This window comes from Lissotriton helveticus, chromosome 7 (genome assembly GCF_964261635.1).
Source record: "Lissotriton helveticus chromosome 7, aLisHel1.1, whole genome shotgun sequence".
NCBI classification, from domain to species: Eukaryota; Metazoa; Chordata; class Amphibia; order Caudata; family Salamandridae; genus Lissotriton; species Lissotriton helveticus.
In genome coordinates, this window is record NC_136068.1 from 659810738 (window position 1) to 659831531 (window position 20794).

A 20794-nucleotide genomic window follows, 5' to 3' on the forward strand; every position below is an offset into this window, starting at 1 on the left:
GCCCCTCAGGCCACCAGGAAATTTCATAAAAATAACCCTGAAATACCTAAGGTAGGCCCTAAAGTAGGGGATACTGTAATGATTACACAATGTACAGGTATTAATTATTGTCAAGTTACTGGTGGTAAAAAGTCCAAACGGTGTTTGTTAAATGCTACAGCAAATACCTGGAGTGTTAGATCAAAGGATATTGAAATTCAGACAATAGCTAGTGTGCATTGTGGTGAGCACCAAAACCAAAACGAAATCAACCTGAATTACGTGAGCAGCAGGGTTTCAAATATGGCAGCAATATTGGACTAAGATCTTATAAAAGTAGAGGGAAGTCAAAATCTCACCGCTTCCCAAAGCAGTTTGTGTTTGGCAATTGCTGAAGGATCATTGTTGAGCCTGTGCCTTGCGGTAGACTGGCTGATCGGAAGTTTTTACTTTCTACTTTATGCACTATGTTGCAACTCGTTTTTTCAATCATCACCATTTGAGTATGTTGTACATTTGTAGCTATATTGTGTGCCCTCTATTTTCTATAACTTTTGAATTTTTGGTACCATCTTAATTTTCTCTTTGTGTCTCTCCGATTCTCATTGTCAGGATTGTACATACAGTTATTTTCCCTGGATTTACAAGACTGGAACCGGCTTTGAACGTAATAACACTGAACTCTCTAATATGAATATAAGCCATACACAAACATTAAACAACAAGGATTTTCAAGAGGACAAATACATATTTTTTTCTTATATTTCTTGTGAGAGACTGCTTAAGATTTAGAGAAGAAAAGGCTGAGCTAGAGAACTTGTTACTTGAGGTAATCAGGTAGAAGGATTGTACATGATATGGATGGTACAAGGTTCTTTTCTAATCATTTATTATTTCATTGCAGACCTCTCTATCAGTTCTGAAGTGTGACACGACCCTCATCATTGTTTCCCCCCTCTTCCCCTAAACCTTTACCCCTCTGTGTCTGCTGTTGTGATTTCTGTTACAATTAGAACTCAAGGTATCTCTGTGGAGGTGAATCAGATTAGTATCATGGCAATCATGCAGACTGGTAACAAAAATCCATGAACTACGAGACTAACCCATGCTACCTGCCCTCAGAAACAGGCAATGAGCAGCTTACATTGGAGGTAAGTAAGTAAGTAGCGTATTTGTAAGGCGCACAAATGCAGAGGCATATTGGTGCTAGGGGCAACGTGAAGTAAGTAACCAGGTTCAGTACCAGAGTATATATACACGGGACAATGCTAATGCGGATTTCTACTTGGCCAGCAGTTGAAGGGGCATAACCACCACACCATCACCATTGTGAGGGGAATGGCAGTTGCGCGAGGATTTTGCCTTCACCGGCCTTGAGGGGAACAGCCTCCTGAACTTCCCTGAGCTACACTTCTCAGCACTCCTTGCTGTGTCGCCCGGATTGATGCTGCTCAGCACGCCCGGAGGCGCGTTACAATCACTGGAGGTATCCTGCTGCGCGGGACACTGCTAATGCAGATTTCTACTTGACCAGCAGTTGAAGGGGCATAACCACCATACCATCACTGCTGTGAGGGAACCAGCAGTTGCGCAAGGATTTTGCCTTCACCGGCCGTGAGGAGAACGGCCTCCTGAACTTCCCTGAACTATACTTCCCAGCACTCCCTGTTGTGTCGCTCAGCGTGCTTGGACGCCCATTAAATTCACTGCAGGTATCCCACTGTGCGGGACGCGTGCGGCGTAGCCTGGGCCAAGGGCGGGCCCGTCCTTGCCCGTCAAAAACCGGAGGAGACTGGGCTGGGCCCCCCCCCCCCCGAGATTACATCAAAAGAAGGTATTGTGGACGGCTCCTTTTATTTGTACATCATCCCTTGAACAATTTTGTCAAACGGCTGAGAGCCCCTGTCTAATATATACCTGCTTAGTGATAAAATATCAAGATGAGTAAACAAGAGGGGAAGTGGAAAGGTGTGCAGCCAGCTTGGAGTATCGCGGGACTCTTGATCAATTTCTGATATGAGCCACCTCTGTACTTGAACAAGAGTTTGTGAGGGTGGAACGACGTCTATCCCTGGAACCTTTAGTTAATAACAGATCTTCACTTCAGGATGGTGGGCCCAGCACCGACTTAGCGAGTGAAATAGCCCCCTATGTAGTCCCTGAAATAGTCTCCGATATAGCTACTGGCCCGATACCCTGTGAACCTGCACCAGAGTTAGAGTCAATCTGTATTACCCAAAGATCATCCACCAGGGCTTCAAGACTGACTAAAACTACAAGCTCGGAAATAATTTCTGACCCCGTCATGAAGAGGAAAAGGGGGGAGGGCCCGCAGAGACCTAAACCTGCAAAATTTGCTACGCAGTCAAAAAAAGGGGGGGACGTTACAAATGAAAGGGCTTTAAATCCTGCGGATACATCAAATATCAATATTCCTCAAGCAGCTTGCCTATTCCAAGATGTAGCCTCATGGCAATGGTTGGAAACCCCGATGTTTACTATATTATATCCAATTATCTTGAGACTGGTGCACATTGAAGACAAGTTAATCAGTCTCGAATTACAAACTAAATCAAAATTTCCATATTACAGAGGCTTTACTAATTAAAAATAGGTCTTCAACCCTGCTAAATGAAAATGTCCGGATCCCTGAAGGCATCAACCAAGAGAGGAGTAAACATGCGCTCGTCGCAAATCCAACAGTATCTAAAAGGACGAAGCCTGTACCCCAAAACTCGGCAGCCCACTTTGATACCAACTTAGCTAAGAACGTGGGCGAATCCAACATTTTAGCCGATACATCCGGAGAGATTGCCCAAGGCATACCGAACCCAATTGGTGCTAACAAACTAAATAATATAGATGCCGTAAACAAGTCATTAACGACTAACATTGTTAACACACCCACTGGGCAGGTTGCGTTAACAATGTTAAGACAAGGAAGTACAGGAGCCAATAGAAAGATTGAAAGATCCGACCAGGGTACAAAAAAGACTGGTATCCAGACTCTGACCCTGCATTTTCCACCGGCAGTCTCCCCCTTGGTGGTGGTACTGGGAAATGGCCACTACTGAGAGAGGGCCAGGCAGAATCTACAGCCCAATTAATGACTAGAGCTATGCTTTGATAATGGCCAGGAGAGCCACCTGTATAGGGCCTACAAGGAAAGAAAAGGGCGGAGATTCTGTGGTCTTAAATTTTAACAATGGTTTAATTGTAACATATTTATTGGATATTCTGGGTACTGACCTTGATAGAAATCCCGATAATATCATAGCGTTACCATTGGGCTTTTTTTACAGGCCATTCCCCTTAAAATTATAAGGGACTCTTCAATTATGTATGATGCCGGGGAGACAGACCTGGGCGGTCCCAAGAGGTTCACCCATGGTTTATAATTTAAGCTGTGAAAATAGATTTTCCCCCCTTTCTGATTTAGAAGCATGCGATTGACTACAGCCAGTACAACTGTATTACCCTGATAAGAGCGTGAGCCAACCACCAATAGTCTCTCCCACCGGAGACAGTGTACAGGTAGTACCATTAAATCCAACAGAGAGTAGAGGGACTCCATCCCTTTCAGCCATTACTTTAAGTAATAGCCCACAGCCACTTGACAGACTACAGGGGTCTCAAATTCTGGGACTTAACGCAGCTCCTAGGAATATATTGGGAAAAGATCCAATCCAAAAATTCTTTATTTCGGCCATTTGAGACCATAAAAGATTCATTAGAAAACATTTAAAAGACATAAAACATGCAGTAAAATCAGGGCAAGGAGCAACAGACAAATCAGTTCAATTTCCACGGAGGTCAAATGTACTGCGAACACAGTTAGCTGTATTTCGTTACAGTCCAACACACATTTAGTAGGAAATTAGCCTTTCAATACTTTTCCCCTTATCTGCCACATGGCCATTAAGTACTTGGCAACTGCAAAAACTATATAGTGCAGGGTACTTGTCTTCAGGATTCTATATGATTGTAAATAGTTTCTGATGCCCAGATTCCTGCACAGTGGCACTAGCCAATATTTCCTCGGTCTGTTGTAGGCAGGGCAGAAAAACAACACATGTAGTTCATCCTCGTCATTCTCACTGCACCCAGGACAGATTTTATCGTCCGACATTGTCCATTTACTAGTAAGGGCTTTAAGGGGCGGCGTTCCAAACCTCCATTGGATGAAAAGCTTCCTTGCAAGAATAGGAAATATGATGTCCATAAAACCTTCAAATTAAAAAGAATTTTTGGTGGCCAAAAATTGTTCTGTTCGGGTGCCGATTTTTGATGTACACACGAGCGCGGTTAGACTTTTGTCCTTAAAAATCTTAGTAACCATCTTGCGTGAGACCCCTAGACAACCTCTTTCGGGATCGTCCCACAACTCAGGCAGTCCCAGGCGGTAGAATTCTCGCTTGACATATGCCACCTATGGAATTCTGTCAGAGTGGTTTAGGTCCAAGATATGCTTGAGATCTTGCCTGTAGTGGGAAAGTTTGCCCGTGGTCCAGAGCCTGTGCCAAAACCTCAATGGTTTTATGGCAAATTCATCCCCTATTGAGGGGAGCCCCAGATCTAATCTCAGAGGTCACAGGGGTGTGCCTTGGGGAAGGGCCAACAAGCGTCTAAGGAAGTTGTTTTCCACCTTGATGAGTTCTGTCCCAGCTTTGTGGCCCCATAGCTCACCACCATAGGATGAGGCAGCTCTGGCTTGGGTTTTGTACATCTCCAAGGCTGGACTAAAAGGTTTGAAGGTTGATGTATTCAAAACCTTCAAATTGCTCCCACCATTTGGGATAACTTTAAACGGGATCTTGCTATCTGTGGACCCCATGATAGATTTTCATGTAAAGTTACCCCCAAGTACTGGAACGTTCTAACCCTTTCCAGCCTTTCGGATCCCATGGTTGGGTTGGGCCTAGTTGTTGAGGAGGGATTGAATACCATGAATTTGGTTTTTTCTGCGTTGATCTCCAGGCCATGCGCCCTGCAGAAATCCCCAAACCCATCCAGTATCCGTTGGATCCCCATCGGGGATTTGGAGAGCAGGATGGTATCATCGGCAAACATAATTGCCGGAACCCTCCTACCTGCCAGCCTAGGTGCATCGTTGTCCCTGACATTATCAAGATGGAATATGACACTGTTAACAAAGAGGCAAAACAGGGTCGGTGCAAGGACACAACCCTGTCTTACCCCCCTGAGAACTGGGAACCTAGAAGACAACGCTCCATCCCTCCCGCACCTAACCTGGGAAAAATTGCCGTCGTGGAGCATGATTATTGCCTGTAGCAATTGTGGAGGAACGCCTAGCTCCTTAAGAACCGCCCATAATTTCTCGCGGGGTACCAAATCGAATGCGGACTTCAGGTCCACAAGTACCATGTACAGACTCCCCCCTCGATCACCACTGTTTTCCAGTAAAGAAGAACGAGGCGGAAAATCTGGTCCATGGGGGACGTGTTTTTCCTGAAGCCCACCTGGAGGGGACTGAGGATCGCTTTGTCCTCCATCCAGTCAAGGAGATGGTCCAGGAGAAGGCGGGCAAAGAGTTTTTGGGGTACGTCTATGAGGCTGATCGGCCTGTAGTTGGCTGGGAGCAGAGGAGAGCCCTTTTTAAAAATCGGTACTATCTCTGCCCCCATCCAAGTACAGGGGATCTCCATCCCTCCCAAAATGGAATTAAATATAACTAGGAAGTAAGGACCCCAGATCTCTGGATGGTATCTAAACAAATCTCCAGGGAGTTTGTCGAGGCCTGGGGCCTTCCCCAACGCCAATCTCTCCACAGCATTTACCACCTCACCCAGTGTAAATTCTAATTTGTCTGCGGACTCATAGGAGGTGTCGGGTGCTACCTCATTGGCAAATGTGGGAGTGTCTTGATACAATTTACTAAAATGAGATTCCCATACTGAGGCAGCAATATTTGGCTCCACCGCTGATTTCAGCTCGCCTGTACCTGTATGGACTAGAGCCCAGAATTTTCTTGAATCCCTGCTTTCCAGTGCCAGGGATGGGTCCTGCCATCTATCCCAGTCCCAATCTGACTTTGCCTGGGCGATGGCTTCCCTATATTTGCGTCTCAACTCAACTACCTTGTCCTTATTGGTGCCAGACTTTATCATAAAAATCAGCTCGGTTTTTATCAGTCAGTCAAAGCACGCTTTATTCGATTTACAAAGAAACCATAAAAAGCACATACGATACATATAAATTAAAATCACATTTCATAATTAAATAATACAACGGGATGACCTAAAATTTTACTAAGCTACATCATGTCTAATACTAATAAAAGATACCTTATTTACAATAAAATGTTCAGTGGAGCTCGTTTTTTTCTAAAATGGAAGGCTTCTGCTAGGAAACTGGCCACACTAAAAGTAATGTAGATATTGCCCAACATCTGGAGGTAAATTAAGGCAGGTCTAACTTGAGTAAAACCAGCCTCCCTCAGCACAGGTAATAGATGTTTTTTCCTGGCAGCAGTATAAAACTCACAAAACATCGTAAAATGCATGGTATCCTGCTCAGAAAATTTATCACAGTCACAAGGGGGTGCATCTTTCGGGTGATTCCATGAAGGGTAGTAACCGAGAGAGAATTGGATTAAATTAAACCTGAATCTTTTTAATAAACATATGTGTAGGGGTTTTGTAACAAAATTCAAATATGGTTCCAGGGTTGGGGTAGTAATTAACATAGCATGGGCTCTTATGAATGGTTTCATCATTTCCCTCCCCTCTCTACTAAGGTGGACCCTATCTGTAAAATTGACTTTAATCCACCTTACGTCCTCTCTCTTAATATTGCGAGGGAATAAGAAAAGTTCCTCTCTACCCAAAGCTGAAAAAGTGTTTTTTTAAAACTTCAACCAGGGTATTTTCATAGCATGGTCCAAGGACATGACGTCCTCTAGAATAAGATGGTTTAAAGTTAATTCTGGATTCAGCCATGTCCTTGCCCATAATAAAAGAGGTGCCAAATTCAGCTTGTCTGTGATGTAACCCAAACCTACTTCCTCATGGATAGAAAATGTGGGGGACGATTTTGGCACTGAGAGCAATGTTCTAATTAGCCTGTTTTCTACCCTTTGGATTTTTTCTTGATTAACATACCCCACAGGGCAGCTCCATAGGAGGCAATAGGGATGCACTTGGTGTTATAAACCTTCAAAAGTGCTTCCATCGGCCTGACCCCCAGCCTTTTGGTAAAACCCAGCAAAGCAGATGTTGAACGAGCTAGGGCTAAACCCTTTGCCTTTAGCTGTGGGGCCCACGACCCCCTTTCATCAAAAAGGACCCCCAAATATGGAAAAACTGGAACCCTGGAAACCACCTCCCCCTTACATTTGAAGGTTTTAGATCTTAATTTCCCTTTCTGCTTTCCCACTATCATTGTGTGGGATTTTTTCGCATTTACTTTCAGGTCAAGTTTTTCCATAAAGGAGCCAAAACTATCCAGTAATGTCTGCAGACCGATGCCTGTACGAGCAATCAGTACCGCATCATCTGCGTATAGGAGGGCCGGAATCAACTGTCCTCCCGCCCGAGGCACATCTGCACCCCCCTCCTCCAGCTGTTTTTCCAACCCATTTATATAAATGGTGAAAAGGAGGGGGGCCAGGATGCACCCTTGGCGGACCCCTTTCTCTGACCTGAAGGTCCCCGTACATCTCCCCTCATTTGTGACCCTTACTTTGGCGAATAGCTCCTGGTGTAGGGAGGCTAAAAAAGCAACCAAGGAAGAATCTATCCCCATCTCAAGTAGGATTGACCATCATTTTGACCTATTTACCAAATCGAAGGCCGAGGAGAGGTCCATAAAGGCCAAATAAAGGGAATCCTCCCTGGCCACCGCATATTTGGCAATTAGAAGGTGCAAATTCAAACATTGGTCCAGGGTGCCTCGTTTCTCCCTAAAGCCATATTGTATGTTTGATAGCCCTCCGCAGATCTCCAAATTTTCCCTAAGTTTAGCCAGTAAGACTCTGCCCAAGATCTTAATGGCAGAGTCAAGAAGGGAAATGGGTCTACAACACCCCGGGTCATCAAGTTTTCCTTTTTTAAAAATTGGCACTATGATGGAGATTGCCCAGGTATTTGGAAACACCTTATCATTTGCTGCCACAAAGACTTTGGTTAATATCTTGGACCAGATTTTCGGGGAATGTCTATATAAGTCCGCAGGTACGCCATCAGCCCCCGGCGCCTTATTTTTGGATGTCTCCAATATGGCCTTTAAAACTTCCTCCTCTAAAAAGACTATCGGGGGGGGCAGCCTGCGCTGTCAATTGACAGTGCTGGACTATGCCATTCTTCTCACTGTAGATATCTTTAAAGTGACCCACCCACTTCTCGTCCGGGATAACACAGTCGGTGGCTACATTTGATTCATCTGCAAAAAAAGGATGGTTAATAATTTCCCAAAAATTTTTGCTGTCACGCAGGACATCAACAGAAAGAAGTCTATCCCATGCATCACTTTTGATTTCATCTTTTCTTCCCCTTAGAGTATTTTTATATTCCCTCCTCAAGTTGGCAATAAGCAGCCTATCCCTTGGTATAGCTTTCAGTGCATGCATTAAACGGGTATGTATCCGTGAGCAATCAGCATTAAACCATTTTGACATATTAGAAATTTTCTTAGAGGGCATAACAGTCAAATCCATCCTGACTTGGGCACATATGGATTCAAAGGCTTGAACAATTGAGCTATTAGAGGCCTCTTGATCCAAACATACCTCTATTTCTCCCTCAATTTTAGGCGATAAGATTGCCATAAAGTCATCTGGAATCACCTTGCCCCACTTGAGCCTTCTCCCTTAATCAGAGGGCACAGGTATTGCCTGCACCTGTTGGCAGCCCGTCCCCACTCGTTTAAGCTCCCCCAACTCATCTTCATTACCACAGGGTTATGATCACTATAAGGTGACTGAGTTGTTCTGTAGGTTAGTACCTTTGATAGTAACACCGGCGTGGCAAATATGTAGTCAATTATAGACCCTTGCGGAGATCCTTTGTATGTAGGGACTCTTTCCCTCCCATCTGTGTTTAGCGGTTCATAAAGGTTAAAACTGGCCATTAGAACTTCCAGGGCCTCGCCAGATTTTGTATGTTCAAAATGGGGTGTGAATGTTCCAGTTGGTCCCAAATGTTCACCCAAGTGACAGGGAAAATTGCATAAATGCATATTAAAATCACCTAACACGATGAGCTCAAGTACAGTGTGCTTGTTAAGACTGAAATTATATAAAAATGTCTCTAGGTGTGCAATGTGATCAGTATCCATTGCCCTCTCCCAGGAATTATAAAAATTAAGTAATAAAATTGAATGGGTCGAAGAAACAGTCCATTCTACAATCAAAAGGTTAGGGGAACCCGAGTCTAACTGTTTAAAAGACCCTGCGAGGTTAAGGGAAAAAAGAAAAATTAAACCCCCTTTAGCTCTCCCAGCTTGACTGGGTATCACTGGAACAAAAAAGGTAACAAAACCATCCAACCATACATCGCATGAGGTTTCCCAGGATTCTTGTAAAGCTATGACATCAAAGGAGGTGATGAAATTTGTCCATAGCGGATCATCCTTTTTGGCTCTTAGACCAGCTATATTCCAACTAAGGAATTTACTTGAGTGCGTGTCGATCTCCTGCATAGGCCCAGAAATAGAGGCAGTTGGGGAACTCAGGCCACTGCTTGACACTCGCCTCGGCTCAGACCTATTAGCAGGGGGCCCCGACCGTCATTCACAATCGTCTAGCCCAGAGAACGCTTCGAACATATTTGAGGTTTCAAAAGGGGTAAAGGGCAACAAATTATTCATTCCACCTACACTTTGTGAATGGTCCATGCCTCTGTAATTATTCCTGTTCTCCCTATGTGGTACAATATTCCATCCAAATGGATTTGAAATTTTGTATTTTGGATCCTGCCACATATGTTGGTTATTAAACGTTCTGGGAGGGTTTTTAGGAGGACCACAAGGTACCCCAATGGATGTTATTGCAGGCACCTGGGATCTAGGGTAGAAATAGGTTAAATCACAGGGGACAATAAGTGAGCCAGTGGTCCTTGGCATCCAATTAAGGATGAGTGTCACTGCCCCTGGATCTCTAAAATTTATAATTATTAAATCCCCGTCTAAATCTTTTACTCTACTCCCCAGCCAGGGGAGTCGCCTTACATGGACTATCTCGTTGTTGATGAAACATGGGAGCGGTCTATGTTGCCCGAGCCAATGTATAGTTTTATTTTTTAATTGGCTAAACCCTTCCCTCTTGTTGTCTGCCAACCTAGGGACCCCCATAAAGTCCCACCACGTAGGGGACTGCCTCTGGTGGTAGTTCAACATGGCGGACCCTCTGGTTCCGTACTTTACCTGAGTATACTATCCCACCTACCTCCTAACTATTTCTAGCAACCACTGTGCTGACCCCTTTGTTGTTGTCCTTCTTACTAGTTTGGGTGGGCTGATGAGCTGCCTTGAATGGGTTCACCCCTTGGTCAGTACTGCTCACAGGGTTACTTTGAGGCTTTAAAGTCTTTTGTATAAGGACTGTGGGCGTAGGAACTACAGCTGTAGGCGTTAGAACTTGCTTTACAGGTACTGCCAACTGTCCTGTTTTTTTAGTAATCGTTGTTTCTATGACCCCCAAACGATCCTCTAACCTCTTCAACCTCTCTAATATGGGGGATGTGAATGCCCTCAATAGATGTTCAATATTTTCGAGGGAGAGTGTTGACAAATTATCAGTAGGGAGAGAAATATTACCAGGTGTTAAGTTTGGTCCGACTTCAGGCAGTATAGAAGTATTTGGGGAGGGTGATAAGTCATGTGGTGCGACCTGGGCCAGGTCAGAGGGTAGGATCACAATATTTGTGGGTACGGGAACAGCTGTCACCAATCTTCCCTTACCGAAATCAGTATGACTGATTTTGGCTCTTTGCTGAACCCCTCCCTTCCTCTGTCTCTTGTTTGGTGGTGGCCCAACAATTTGGCCAACCCCCTGTTTCCCAAGTTTCTTTTTCCCAGGTGGTGGTATTCGTGTGTTAGTAGGTATAGTTTCATTTGAAATGGTAGTATCACTAGTACCCACAGTGTTACTTCCTTCTATACCGCTGATGACTAATAATGGTGGAGGGGTCATTTCTCGTAGGAGCATGGGATATCCCTGTGATAGTTGTGAGTCTTCATTTACTTGTATCAAACCCTCTACCCTTTGCACTAGACTATTCTCCGGTGATACGCCCCTAATCGATTTGTTTTTAATGGATTCAATGGAACGTCGGCGCTCTGCCCTTCGTTCTGCCAGATCACATTCCCTGTCTGTATCACCACCGGGCTTTCTAAAGTACTTGTCCAAAGTCCCTTTGTTGTTTCCCCCAGGGTCAGGCGACGAAATTTTCCCATGCATGGCAGCCATTAGATGAAACAAAGTCAATGTCTATGAAAAAGGTGAGCAAACAAACAGCTTACTTGTAAATGAGAATGGTTGAGCGGAAAAGTAAATGTTGGAGGGCTGGCCCAGCCCGGCCTCCTTCGGCCCCCGAACGGCCACAAAACGGTCCCGCCCTTGTCCCAGGCTTCTCCCGGGACGCTCCCGCGCAGCGGCAAAGGGACCTCCTTTTTATCAATAAGGAAGGATGGAGGACGGGTGGGCGGGGCCAGCAGGGAGAGCAGCCCAGGTGTGTCCAATGAGGCTAGCAGGGACTCCTGGTAGCTGGAGTCCCTGCTTCGAAGCTCACAGCCCGGCCGGTAACACCACACACCCCGATGACCTCTCAGCTGCTGCTCCTCACAGACAACACCTCCGGGTGCAGGGCGCTCCGGACCCGCGAAGCGGGTCCGGCGAGATGTTAAGCTCCTGCACAGATTCCCAAGGTTAGTGGCAGCACCAGGTTCGGACGGGCACAGAAATCAAACAGCAATTCCCCAGGAAAGGGTCCCACAAACAGGAACTCCAAGCACCCTTTTCACTCCGTGGACGGGGGGGCGGGGCCGGCAGGGAGAGCAGCCCAGGTGTGTCCAATGGGGCTCGCAGGGACTCCTGGTAGCTGGAGTCCCTGCTTCGAAGCTCGCAGCCCTGCCGGTAACACCACACACCCCGATGACCTCTCAGCTGCTGCTCCTCACAGACAACACCTCCGGGTGCAGGGCGCTGCGGGACCCGCGAAGCGGGTCCGGCGAGATGTTAAGCTCCTGCACAGATTCCCAAGGTTAGTGGCAGCACCAGGTTCGGACGGGCACAGAAATCAAACAGCAATTCCCCAGAAAAGGGTCCCACAAACAGGAACTCCAAGCACCCTTTTCACTCCGTGGACGGGGGGGGCGGGGCCGGCAGGTAGAGCAGCCCAGGTGTGTCCAATGGGGCTCGCAGGGACTCCTGGTAGCTGGAGTCCCTGCTTCGAAGCTCGCAGCCCTGCCGGTAACACCACACACCCCGATGACCTCTCAGCTGCTGCACCTCACAGACAACACCTCCGGGTGCAGGGCGCTGCGGGACCCGCGAAGCGGGTCCGGCGAGATGTTAAGCTCCTGCACAGATTCCCAAGGTTAGTGGCAGCACCAGGTTCGGACGGGCACAGAAATCAAACAGCAATTCCCCAGAAAAGGTTTTTATCTTTTTACATGTAGAATTTTACCAAGCTGAGGTTGATGTCCTCTTCTTCCTAGTCCCCAACTCGGGGTAAAAAACCTCTCCTAAACTTCCCACTAAATCTGCATGGATTTGGGCTAGTTTTTCATTAAAATCAGTGGCTCTTGGTTTATTGATTAGTTCATCCATTGCAACTAGGTTTGGGAGTGCCAAGTCATAAATTTTTGTGATGCACTCTGTTGAGCTTACCAATTTCCCCCATCTTACCATGTGTCTATTGTTGGATAGAACTAGGTTCCCTGTGTCCTCACTTTGGTCTGTAAGTGGCGTTCCTTCTTCGGGCACAGGGTGTGCCATATCTAAGCAAAGGGCATTGTGGTCACTGTCTGATCTTTCAACTACCCTAAAATCCAAAACCTTGGACCACATGCCTATATCTACAAAAATGTAGTCCAAGCGAGACTCGTGGTCCTTTCTATTAAAGGTACACAATGAGGGGGTGTCAGATGGATGTGGAGCTGGGTGGCGGGCGGACCGGAATAACAGGCGGGGAGGCCGGATATAGTGAGCTATGACAAGTGTTTTATTGCAGCAGAAGGACAAAGTCACAATGATAGAGGGATGCAGTGTAGAATCCAAGGGGTGGTGGGTTGATAGAAACGGCGGTGGACCAGGCTCGGCGAGGATGTTGGGGATCAGGATCTGCTTCTCCTTGTTCCACCAGTAGTCTCCTCGGTGCGGTACTGGGGCTCCTTGGAGGCTTGAAAGAAAGGAGAGAAGCGTAGGGCTTTAATCTGAGTACTCCAGCAGTACACCCCACCACCTACACCGGGGAGTGAAAGGGTACTGAGAAAGGCCAGTGAGGAGGGGACGGTAGGGGGGGGGAGATGGGACAGGCAAGAAAGAGGTGGGAGGGATGAAGTCGGGATGGTGCAGGGCAGTGCTCGGTCTTTGTACAGTGCGCGTGAGAAATCCCTAAATATCCCTGTGCTCGTGCAGTCTACGGAATATATACAAGGGTATTTACATTTATAACTATATACAGGAGGGGACACGGAGAAAGGGTAACGGGTACTCACGTGCCCCGCCGCAACTCTCGTCCGAGTTGCGGCCGCTCTCCAGCTTCCTCCTGAGGACGCCACCAGTCCTCCGTCCAGACGTCCTCTTCCTCGTCCTCGCTTCGGTCTCGCAGTGCTGCTCCTCTCTCTCTCTGGGGTCCGTTGCTGTCCGCTGCCTCCTGCCACGAGTCGGTTGCTCCGAACGCCTCTCCTTCGTCCTCGGGGCTTTTTCTACCTTCCGGGTTCTGGTCTGGCCGTCCACTTCCGGGGTCGAGGTCGATCGCTTCCGGGTCGCTAGGGGTCGACCCACCGTCACTTCCGGAGTTCCTGGCGAGGGTTTCCGGTCCTTCGTGCTCCAGTGTCGGTACCTGCAGGGGACGAAAAAGAGAAGGTGTCCTGGGTGTCCGGGACGTTAAGTGACCGGGCGCGGGGGACGGGACCCCCGCGCTCGGACTTTGTTGCGCCGAGGTAGGTGCCGCTGCCGCTCCACATCCCCTTTCCCTAGCTGTCTTTCTTGTAGGGGAACTGGGAGGTGGGTATCGGGACAGATAATCAGCGTTGCCCTGTTGCAGTCCTTTCCTGTGTAATGTTTTGAACCTAAAGGGCTGTAGGGAGAGGAACCACCGGAGTACTCGGTCATTGTGGCCCCTATTGCGGGCCATCCACTCCAGAGGGGCATGATCTGTGTAGAGTTCGAATTCCCGCCCCTCCAAATAGTACCGAAGGCTTTCCACTGCCCATTTGATGGCTAGGGCCTCTTTCTCTACCACAGCGTAGTTTACTTCCCGGGGAAACAGTTTCCTGCTGAGGTAGAGGATAGGCCGTTCGACCCCTGTGATATCCCTCTGTGAGAGCACCGCCCCTAAGCCCTGATCAGAGGCGTCTGTTTGTAGTATGAATGTTCGTGTATAGTCTGGACTGACTAACACTGGTTCGGTTACCAGGGATTGTTTCAGACGCTCAAAGGCGTGGACCACCAGGGTTGGGGGATGTTGCAGTAGTTCTTCTGTGTTCGTGGTTTTCTTTAACAGGTCGGTTAAAGGGGCCGCTGTTTGGGAGAAACATGGGATAAACCTCCTATAGTACCCCAATAATCCAAGAAAGGCTCGGAGTTCCTTCCGGGTTCGGGGAAAAGGGATGGCCTGTATGGCCTTGATTTTATTGTCCTGAGGCCGGATGAGCCCTTCCCCTAACAGGTAGCCCAGGTATTTCACACTCTGGGCCGCTAAGGTGGTCTTGGAGGGGTTGATGGTAAAACCATTGTTCCCTAGTGAGGTGACAACGGCTCTTAGGTGGCGCAGATGCTGGTCCCAACTATCGCTATAAACAACGATATCGTCAAGGTAGGCCCCGGCGTACTTGGTATGTGGTTGTAGCACCAAGTTCATGGCCCTTTGAAAAGTAGCCGGGGCTCCGTGAAGTCCGAAGGGCATCACTTTAAACTGAAATAAGCCCTCAGGCGTGGAGAAGGTGGTCTTGGGTTTGTCGGCTGCTTTGAGGGGGATCTGCCAGTACCCCTTGCAAAGATCCAGGGTACTTATATACTTGGCCTTGCCTATTCGTTCCACCATTTCATCTACGCGGGGTAGGGGGTAGGTGTCGAAGGCCGATATCTTGTTCACTTCCCTAAAGTCTATACAGAATCTTGTGGATCCGTCTGGCTTGGGGACTAGAACAATCGGGGAGTTCCAGCTGCTATTGGAGGGTTCTATGATGCCCATTTTCAGCATTTGGTTCGTTTCCTCTTGTATGATGGCTCTACGTGCTTCGGGGATGCGGTAAGGCCTTTGTCTTACTATCTTTCCTGGTTCCGTGTGGATAGCATGTTCCACTACCATGGAGTGTCCGGGTAGGGAGGAAAATACGGGTTGTACGGAGAACAAGGCCCGTCTGAGGTCCCGTTTGTTCTGTTCTGGGAGGTCAGGATCTATGCACATTTCGAAGGGAGGGGGTGTTGCGCTAGACAGTACAGGACGGGGTCCCTCCCACTTCTTTCGGAGGTTCACGTGATAGATTTGGGTTATTCCTCTGGTGGATTCGGTTTCTATTTCATATGTTACAGGGGTCACGGCTCTTAGCACCGGGAAGGGGCCTTGCCACTGCCCTAGCAGCTTATGGTCGGAAGAAGGAAGCAACAACAACACTAGATCCCCAGGGTTGAATTTCCGGGCCTTGGTTCCCTTATCATATTGGTGTTTCTGGGTGTTTTGGGCGGCCACCAGGTTCTGCCTCACGATGACCCTTATCTGTTCAAGGTGGGTCTTTAGATTGTCCACGTATTCAGGAAGGGGTCGAGTTCTGTCGGGTTCGGCTTCCCATGCTTCCCTAGCCATATCCAAGAGCGTCCGTGGGGCTCGGCCATACAACAACTCATAAGGAGAGTAACCAGTACTGCTTTGCGGCTTGCACCTGATGGCAAACAGCGCCAGGGGAAGCATCTCCTCCCACCTTTTGATTTCGAGGCCTAGGAGTTTCTTCAACGTCGTTTTGAGGGTGGCGTTGTAGCGCTCTACCAACCCATCGGTCTGGGGGTGGTAGGCCGAGGTCCTTATCTGCTTGATGCCTAGGTGGGAGCAGACCTGGCGCATAAGGGAGGATACGAAGGGTGTCCCCTGATCGGTGAGTATCTCGCGGGGGAAACCCACCCTCGAGAAGATGGATATGAGGGCCTTGGATATGGTTTGTGTTGTGGGATGGCGTAGGGGTATCGCTTCAGGGAAGCGGGTGGCATAATCTACCAACACAAGAGCATACCGACAACCGGTTCGGGAGGGCAACAATGGTCCGATAATGTCCATGCCTACTCTTGTGAAAGGGACATCAATAAGGGGGAGAGGTTGCAAAGGAACCCTGGGGGGACGGTAGCGGCTGTTTCGTTGGCATACTGGGCATTCCCGGCAATACTGTTTGATCTGTCCGTGAACCCCGGGCCAATAAAACTTATCAAGGATCGTGCGTCCGGTTTTCTCATCGCTGAAATGACCTCCCAGCAAGTGGCTATGGGCCAGGAACAGCACTTTATCGCGGAATAACCCGGGGATAACCAGCTGGGTTGGTTGTTGGGGTCCCCCTTTCCTGTAGAGGAGCCCGTTTTTTCGGAAGAAATAAGGACCTACATGTAGCGGGTCCTCAGCGTCCAGAGCATGGGCCCAGGCTTCCTGCAACACCGGGTCTTCCTGTTGTGTGGCGCGGAATTCCCGGTCGGTTTCCCAGGGATGCACGTCTATTTGAGCAGGGAAGGCCATCGCGAACTCTCTCTTTTCTTTTTTCTTCTGTCTTCGGGTCTTGGTAGGTCTGGTCACCGGATTCACAGGAGAAAGTTCATGGGAGAAAGGAGCCTCGGCCCACCATTTCCTCAGGGAATCGGTGGTGTCTTGGAGCAGACGAGGAAGACCGCTATAATCGCTGCCCAATATCGCTTGCTCAGGGAGATTGGGGATCAGGCCCACCGTTAGCAGACTGCCCGCGTCTGTGGGGTGTTGCACATGGACCTGGGTGGTTGGATAGTTCTTAGTGTCGCCATGCACACACGTGATAGCCACGTTGCCTGTCATTGGACCGACAGGATGGGGCAACTCCTGGGGTCTTAGAACGCTTTGTCGGCATCCCGTGTCGGCCAGGGCCATCATTCCGTGTCCGTCTATCCGCACCGGGCACCGAAAAGGAGGAGGGGTGGTGTCCGCGGTGAGACATGCATAGTTTCTTGCCAACCCTATGTCCATGGGTTCCTCCTTTTGGGGGCAGACGCGAGCAATATGCCCGAACCCACCACAGTGGTAACATTGAGGGCCCGGTGGGTGGGGTCGAGGCAGGATAGGGTATGGCATCAGGGGAGCGGGGTCAGGTTTCCTGACCACCTGAGGGGGTCGAGGGACCCGGGGATGGCTTCCTGGAGTTATGCGGGAAGGGTGTTCCTCCTTTGGTCGCTGGGTTTCCTGTGCTCGGCTGTAGGCGCTGGCAATTTCTACAGCGCTGTCGAGCGTTAGGCGAGCATGCTGGCGCACCCACTTTTGGGTGGCAGGATGCAGGGAAGCCAAATACTGTTCCAAATATATTTTGGCCAGAATGTCCTCCTTGGTGGCCGTAGCAGGTTTCAACCACCGGTTTGCCAGATCCTGTATACGGAAGGACAAGGCCCTAGGCGTTTCTTGGGGCCCTTCCCTGGCTTGACGCAGCCTCACCCTATAGGTCTCGTCATCTATTCCTAGCCGTTCCAGGATGCAGGTCTTGATGTCGGCATAGGGGGTTTGTCCCTGGATGTTGGCTTGCTGGTAGGCAGCTTGCAGCTCACCCGTCAACAGAGGACCCAGGTAGTGGCCCCACCGATCAGCGGGCCAGGCCGCCGCCTGGGCTAGGCGCTCAAAGTTCGTGAAGAAGTAGTCGGGGTCCTCTCCGGGTACGTACTTCTGTAGAACGACTGAGGGTAGGGAGGTGGCTGGTCTTTGAAGCCCCATGACTGTAGTGAGCTTCTCGAGGGCTTGGTCCTGTGCGCTTCCCTGTCCCTTCAGCAAGTCATGTAGTTGGCCCCGATCATCTTCTGCCGTCTTGAGGAACCTCTCCATCATTTTTCCCAATTCTTCCTGGCTTTGTGCCAGTTGCTTGACAGCGGCCTCCATGCCTCCGGGATATCCCACTTCTGACACCACTTGTGGAGCTGGGTGGCGGGCGGACCGGAATAACAGGCGGGGAGGCCGGATATAGTGAGCTATGACAAGTGTTTTATTGCAGCAGAAGGACAAAGTCACAATGAGGGAGGGATGCAGTGTAGAATCCAAGGGGTGGTGGGTTGATAGAAACGGCGGTGGACCAGGCTCGGCGAGGATGTTGGGGATCAGGATCTGCTTCTCCTTGTTCCGCCAGTAGTCTCCTCGGTGCGGTACTGGGGCTCCTTGGAGGCTTGAAAGAAAGGAGAGAAGCGTAGGGCTTTAATCTGAGTACTCCAGCAGTACACCCCACCACCTACACCGGGGAGTGAAAGGGTACTGAGAAAGGCCAGTGAGGAGGGGACGGTAGGGGGGGGAGATGGGACAGGCAAGAAAGAGGTGGGAGGGATGAAGTCGGGATGGTGCAGGGCAGTGCTCGGTCTTTGTACAGTGCGCGTGAGAAATCACTAAATATCCCTGTGCTCGTGCAGTCTACGGAATATATACAAGGGTATTTACATTTATAACTATATACAGGAGGGGACACGGAGAAAGGGTAACGGGTACTCACGTGCCCCGCCGCAACTCTCGTCCGAGTTGCGGCCGCTCTCTAGCTTCCTCCTGAGGACGCCACCAGTCCTCCGTCCAGACGTCCTCTTCCTCGTCCTCGCTTCGGTCTCGCAGTGCTGCTCCTCTCTCTCTCTGGGGTCCGTCGCTGTCCGCTGCCTCCTGCCACGAGTCGGTTGCTCCGAACGCCTCTCCTTCGTCCTCGGGGCTTTTTCTAACTTCCGGGTTCTGGTCTGGCCGTCCACTTCCGGGGTCGAGGTCGATCGCTTCCGGGTCGCTAGGGGTCGACCCACCGTCACTTTCGGAGTTCCTGGCGAGGGTTTCCGGTCCTTCGTGCTCCAGTGTCGGTACCTGCAGGGGACGAAAAAGAGAAGGTGTCCTGGGTGTCCGGGACGTTAAGTGACCGGGCGCGGGGGACGGGACCCCCGCGCTCGGACTTTGTTGCGCCGAGGTAGGTGCCGCTGCCGCTCCACATCGGAGTACGCCCATTGCAGGCCCTCAGGGCATAATCCAAAGTTAGGAGAGTAATCTGCACCGCTAGAGGAGTCCATGATTTCGGGTTAGGGAATTGACAAGGGGAAATCCCCCAATAGTCACCCTCAGCAGTTAAGGCACCCTCCTTCAGACCTTTCAATGGTTCGAAGTGGCAGTTGAAATCTCCGCCCATCAGTATCTTACAATCGACGGGTAATTGCCCCAGAAATAAAGATAAATCATCCAAAGTGGATGATTCCAACGACACACTGACTGTGCGCGAGTAAACATTGACAATCGCCAGATTAATGGCGTGAGGACATTTAAGAAGAAGACATTGAATGTCCTCCGAGAAAGTTGGTATTGTCTCCGCTCTGCAGCCAATGTGACTCGCCACCCAAACAGCGAGTCCACCGGAAGGTCTGCCTTTGCCACTCCACCTAGCATGAGTATAGAAGGTTGCATAACCCGCCCTGGGGTAAATTTCCCTAGCCCAAGTCTCCTGAAAGAGACAGATATCGTTACTGTCTACTAGGGAGCCCCAGTCATTAGAATCTAATTTATTGGCCATGCCTGCAACATTCCAGGAAAGGACCTTCATAATTCCCGAGCCTGACTTTGGTGCCATTCCCCTCGCTCTCTCACCAACATTTTCTGTGGATGGTGATGAACACCTATCCAGTAATGCTTCCCCCTCAACGACCCCCAGATCAGTTGCAATTTGAGATGTTAAGTTATAATGAAATAAACTTAGCGACGGGTTGGCGGGGTAGCCCTGGGTACTAATGGTAGGTAAGCTCTCCGATGATGATGCGATAGGGCTACCGTTGATATTAACAGTGGCAACTGTCCCTGTTTCCAGCAAAGCGATATGGGGGACTACCCCTTCACTATCCCCAGTACACGCCACCATCGGGAGTCAGTCAACCTGGTCAAGGCAGCTATATCTATTGGCATGAACATAATTGCTGTATGCAGAAATGTCATGACGAGGGGGCCTATACCTTGACCCATCGATAGCAAATCCCGCCCTAGTCCAGCCGTCCTTTGCCCCCAAGTGCAAATCGTCGGCACTTGGATAGAAAAACGACAGCAGGACCAGTTCTATGGATGTGTTCCCTGTACTCCCAAACCAATTGCATATATGGGGGACAATCTGGGAATTTTTAAAGCTTACAAGGATACAATCTCCCCCTTTTTTCTTAACAGTATACCCAACCCATGGGACCCTCCTAACCATCAGTACTTCTCCTTGCAAATTAGGTGGTAGGGCCCGGTGAACATTCAGCCAGCTAATGACTTTGTTGCGGAAGGAGTCAAAAGATTCCACCGCATGGCTAGAAAGCTCGCGTACCCCAGTCAAGATTACAGTATAGGCCGCCGCCTCTGGAGGCAGATTAACTGCTTTTGTCCGGTTTAAGCTGTTACTAGTCTGGGTAGGGCGGTCGGCCATTGCATTGGACAATTTTTCCTGC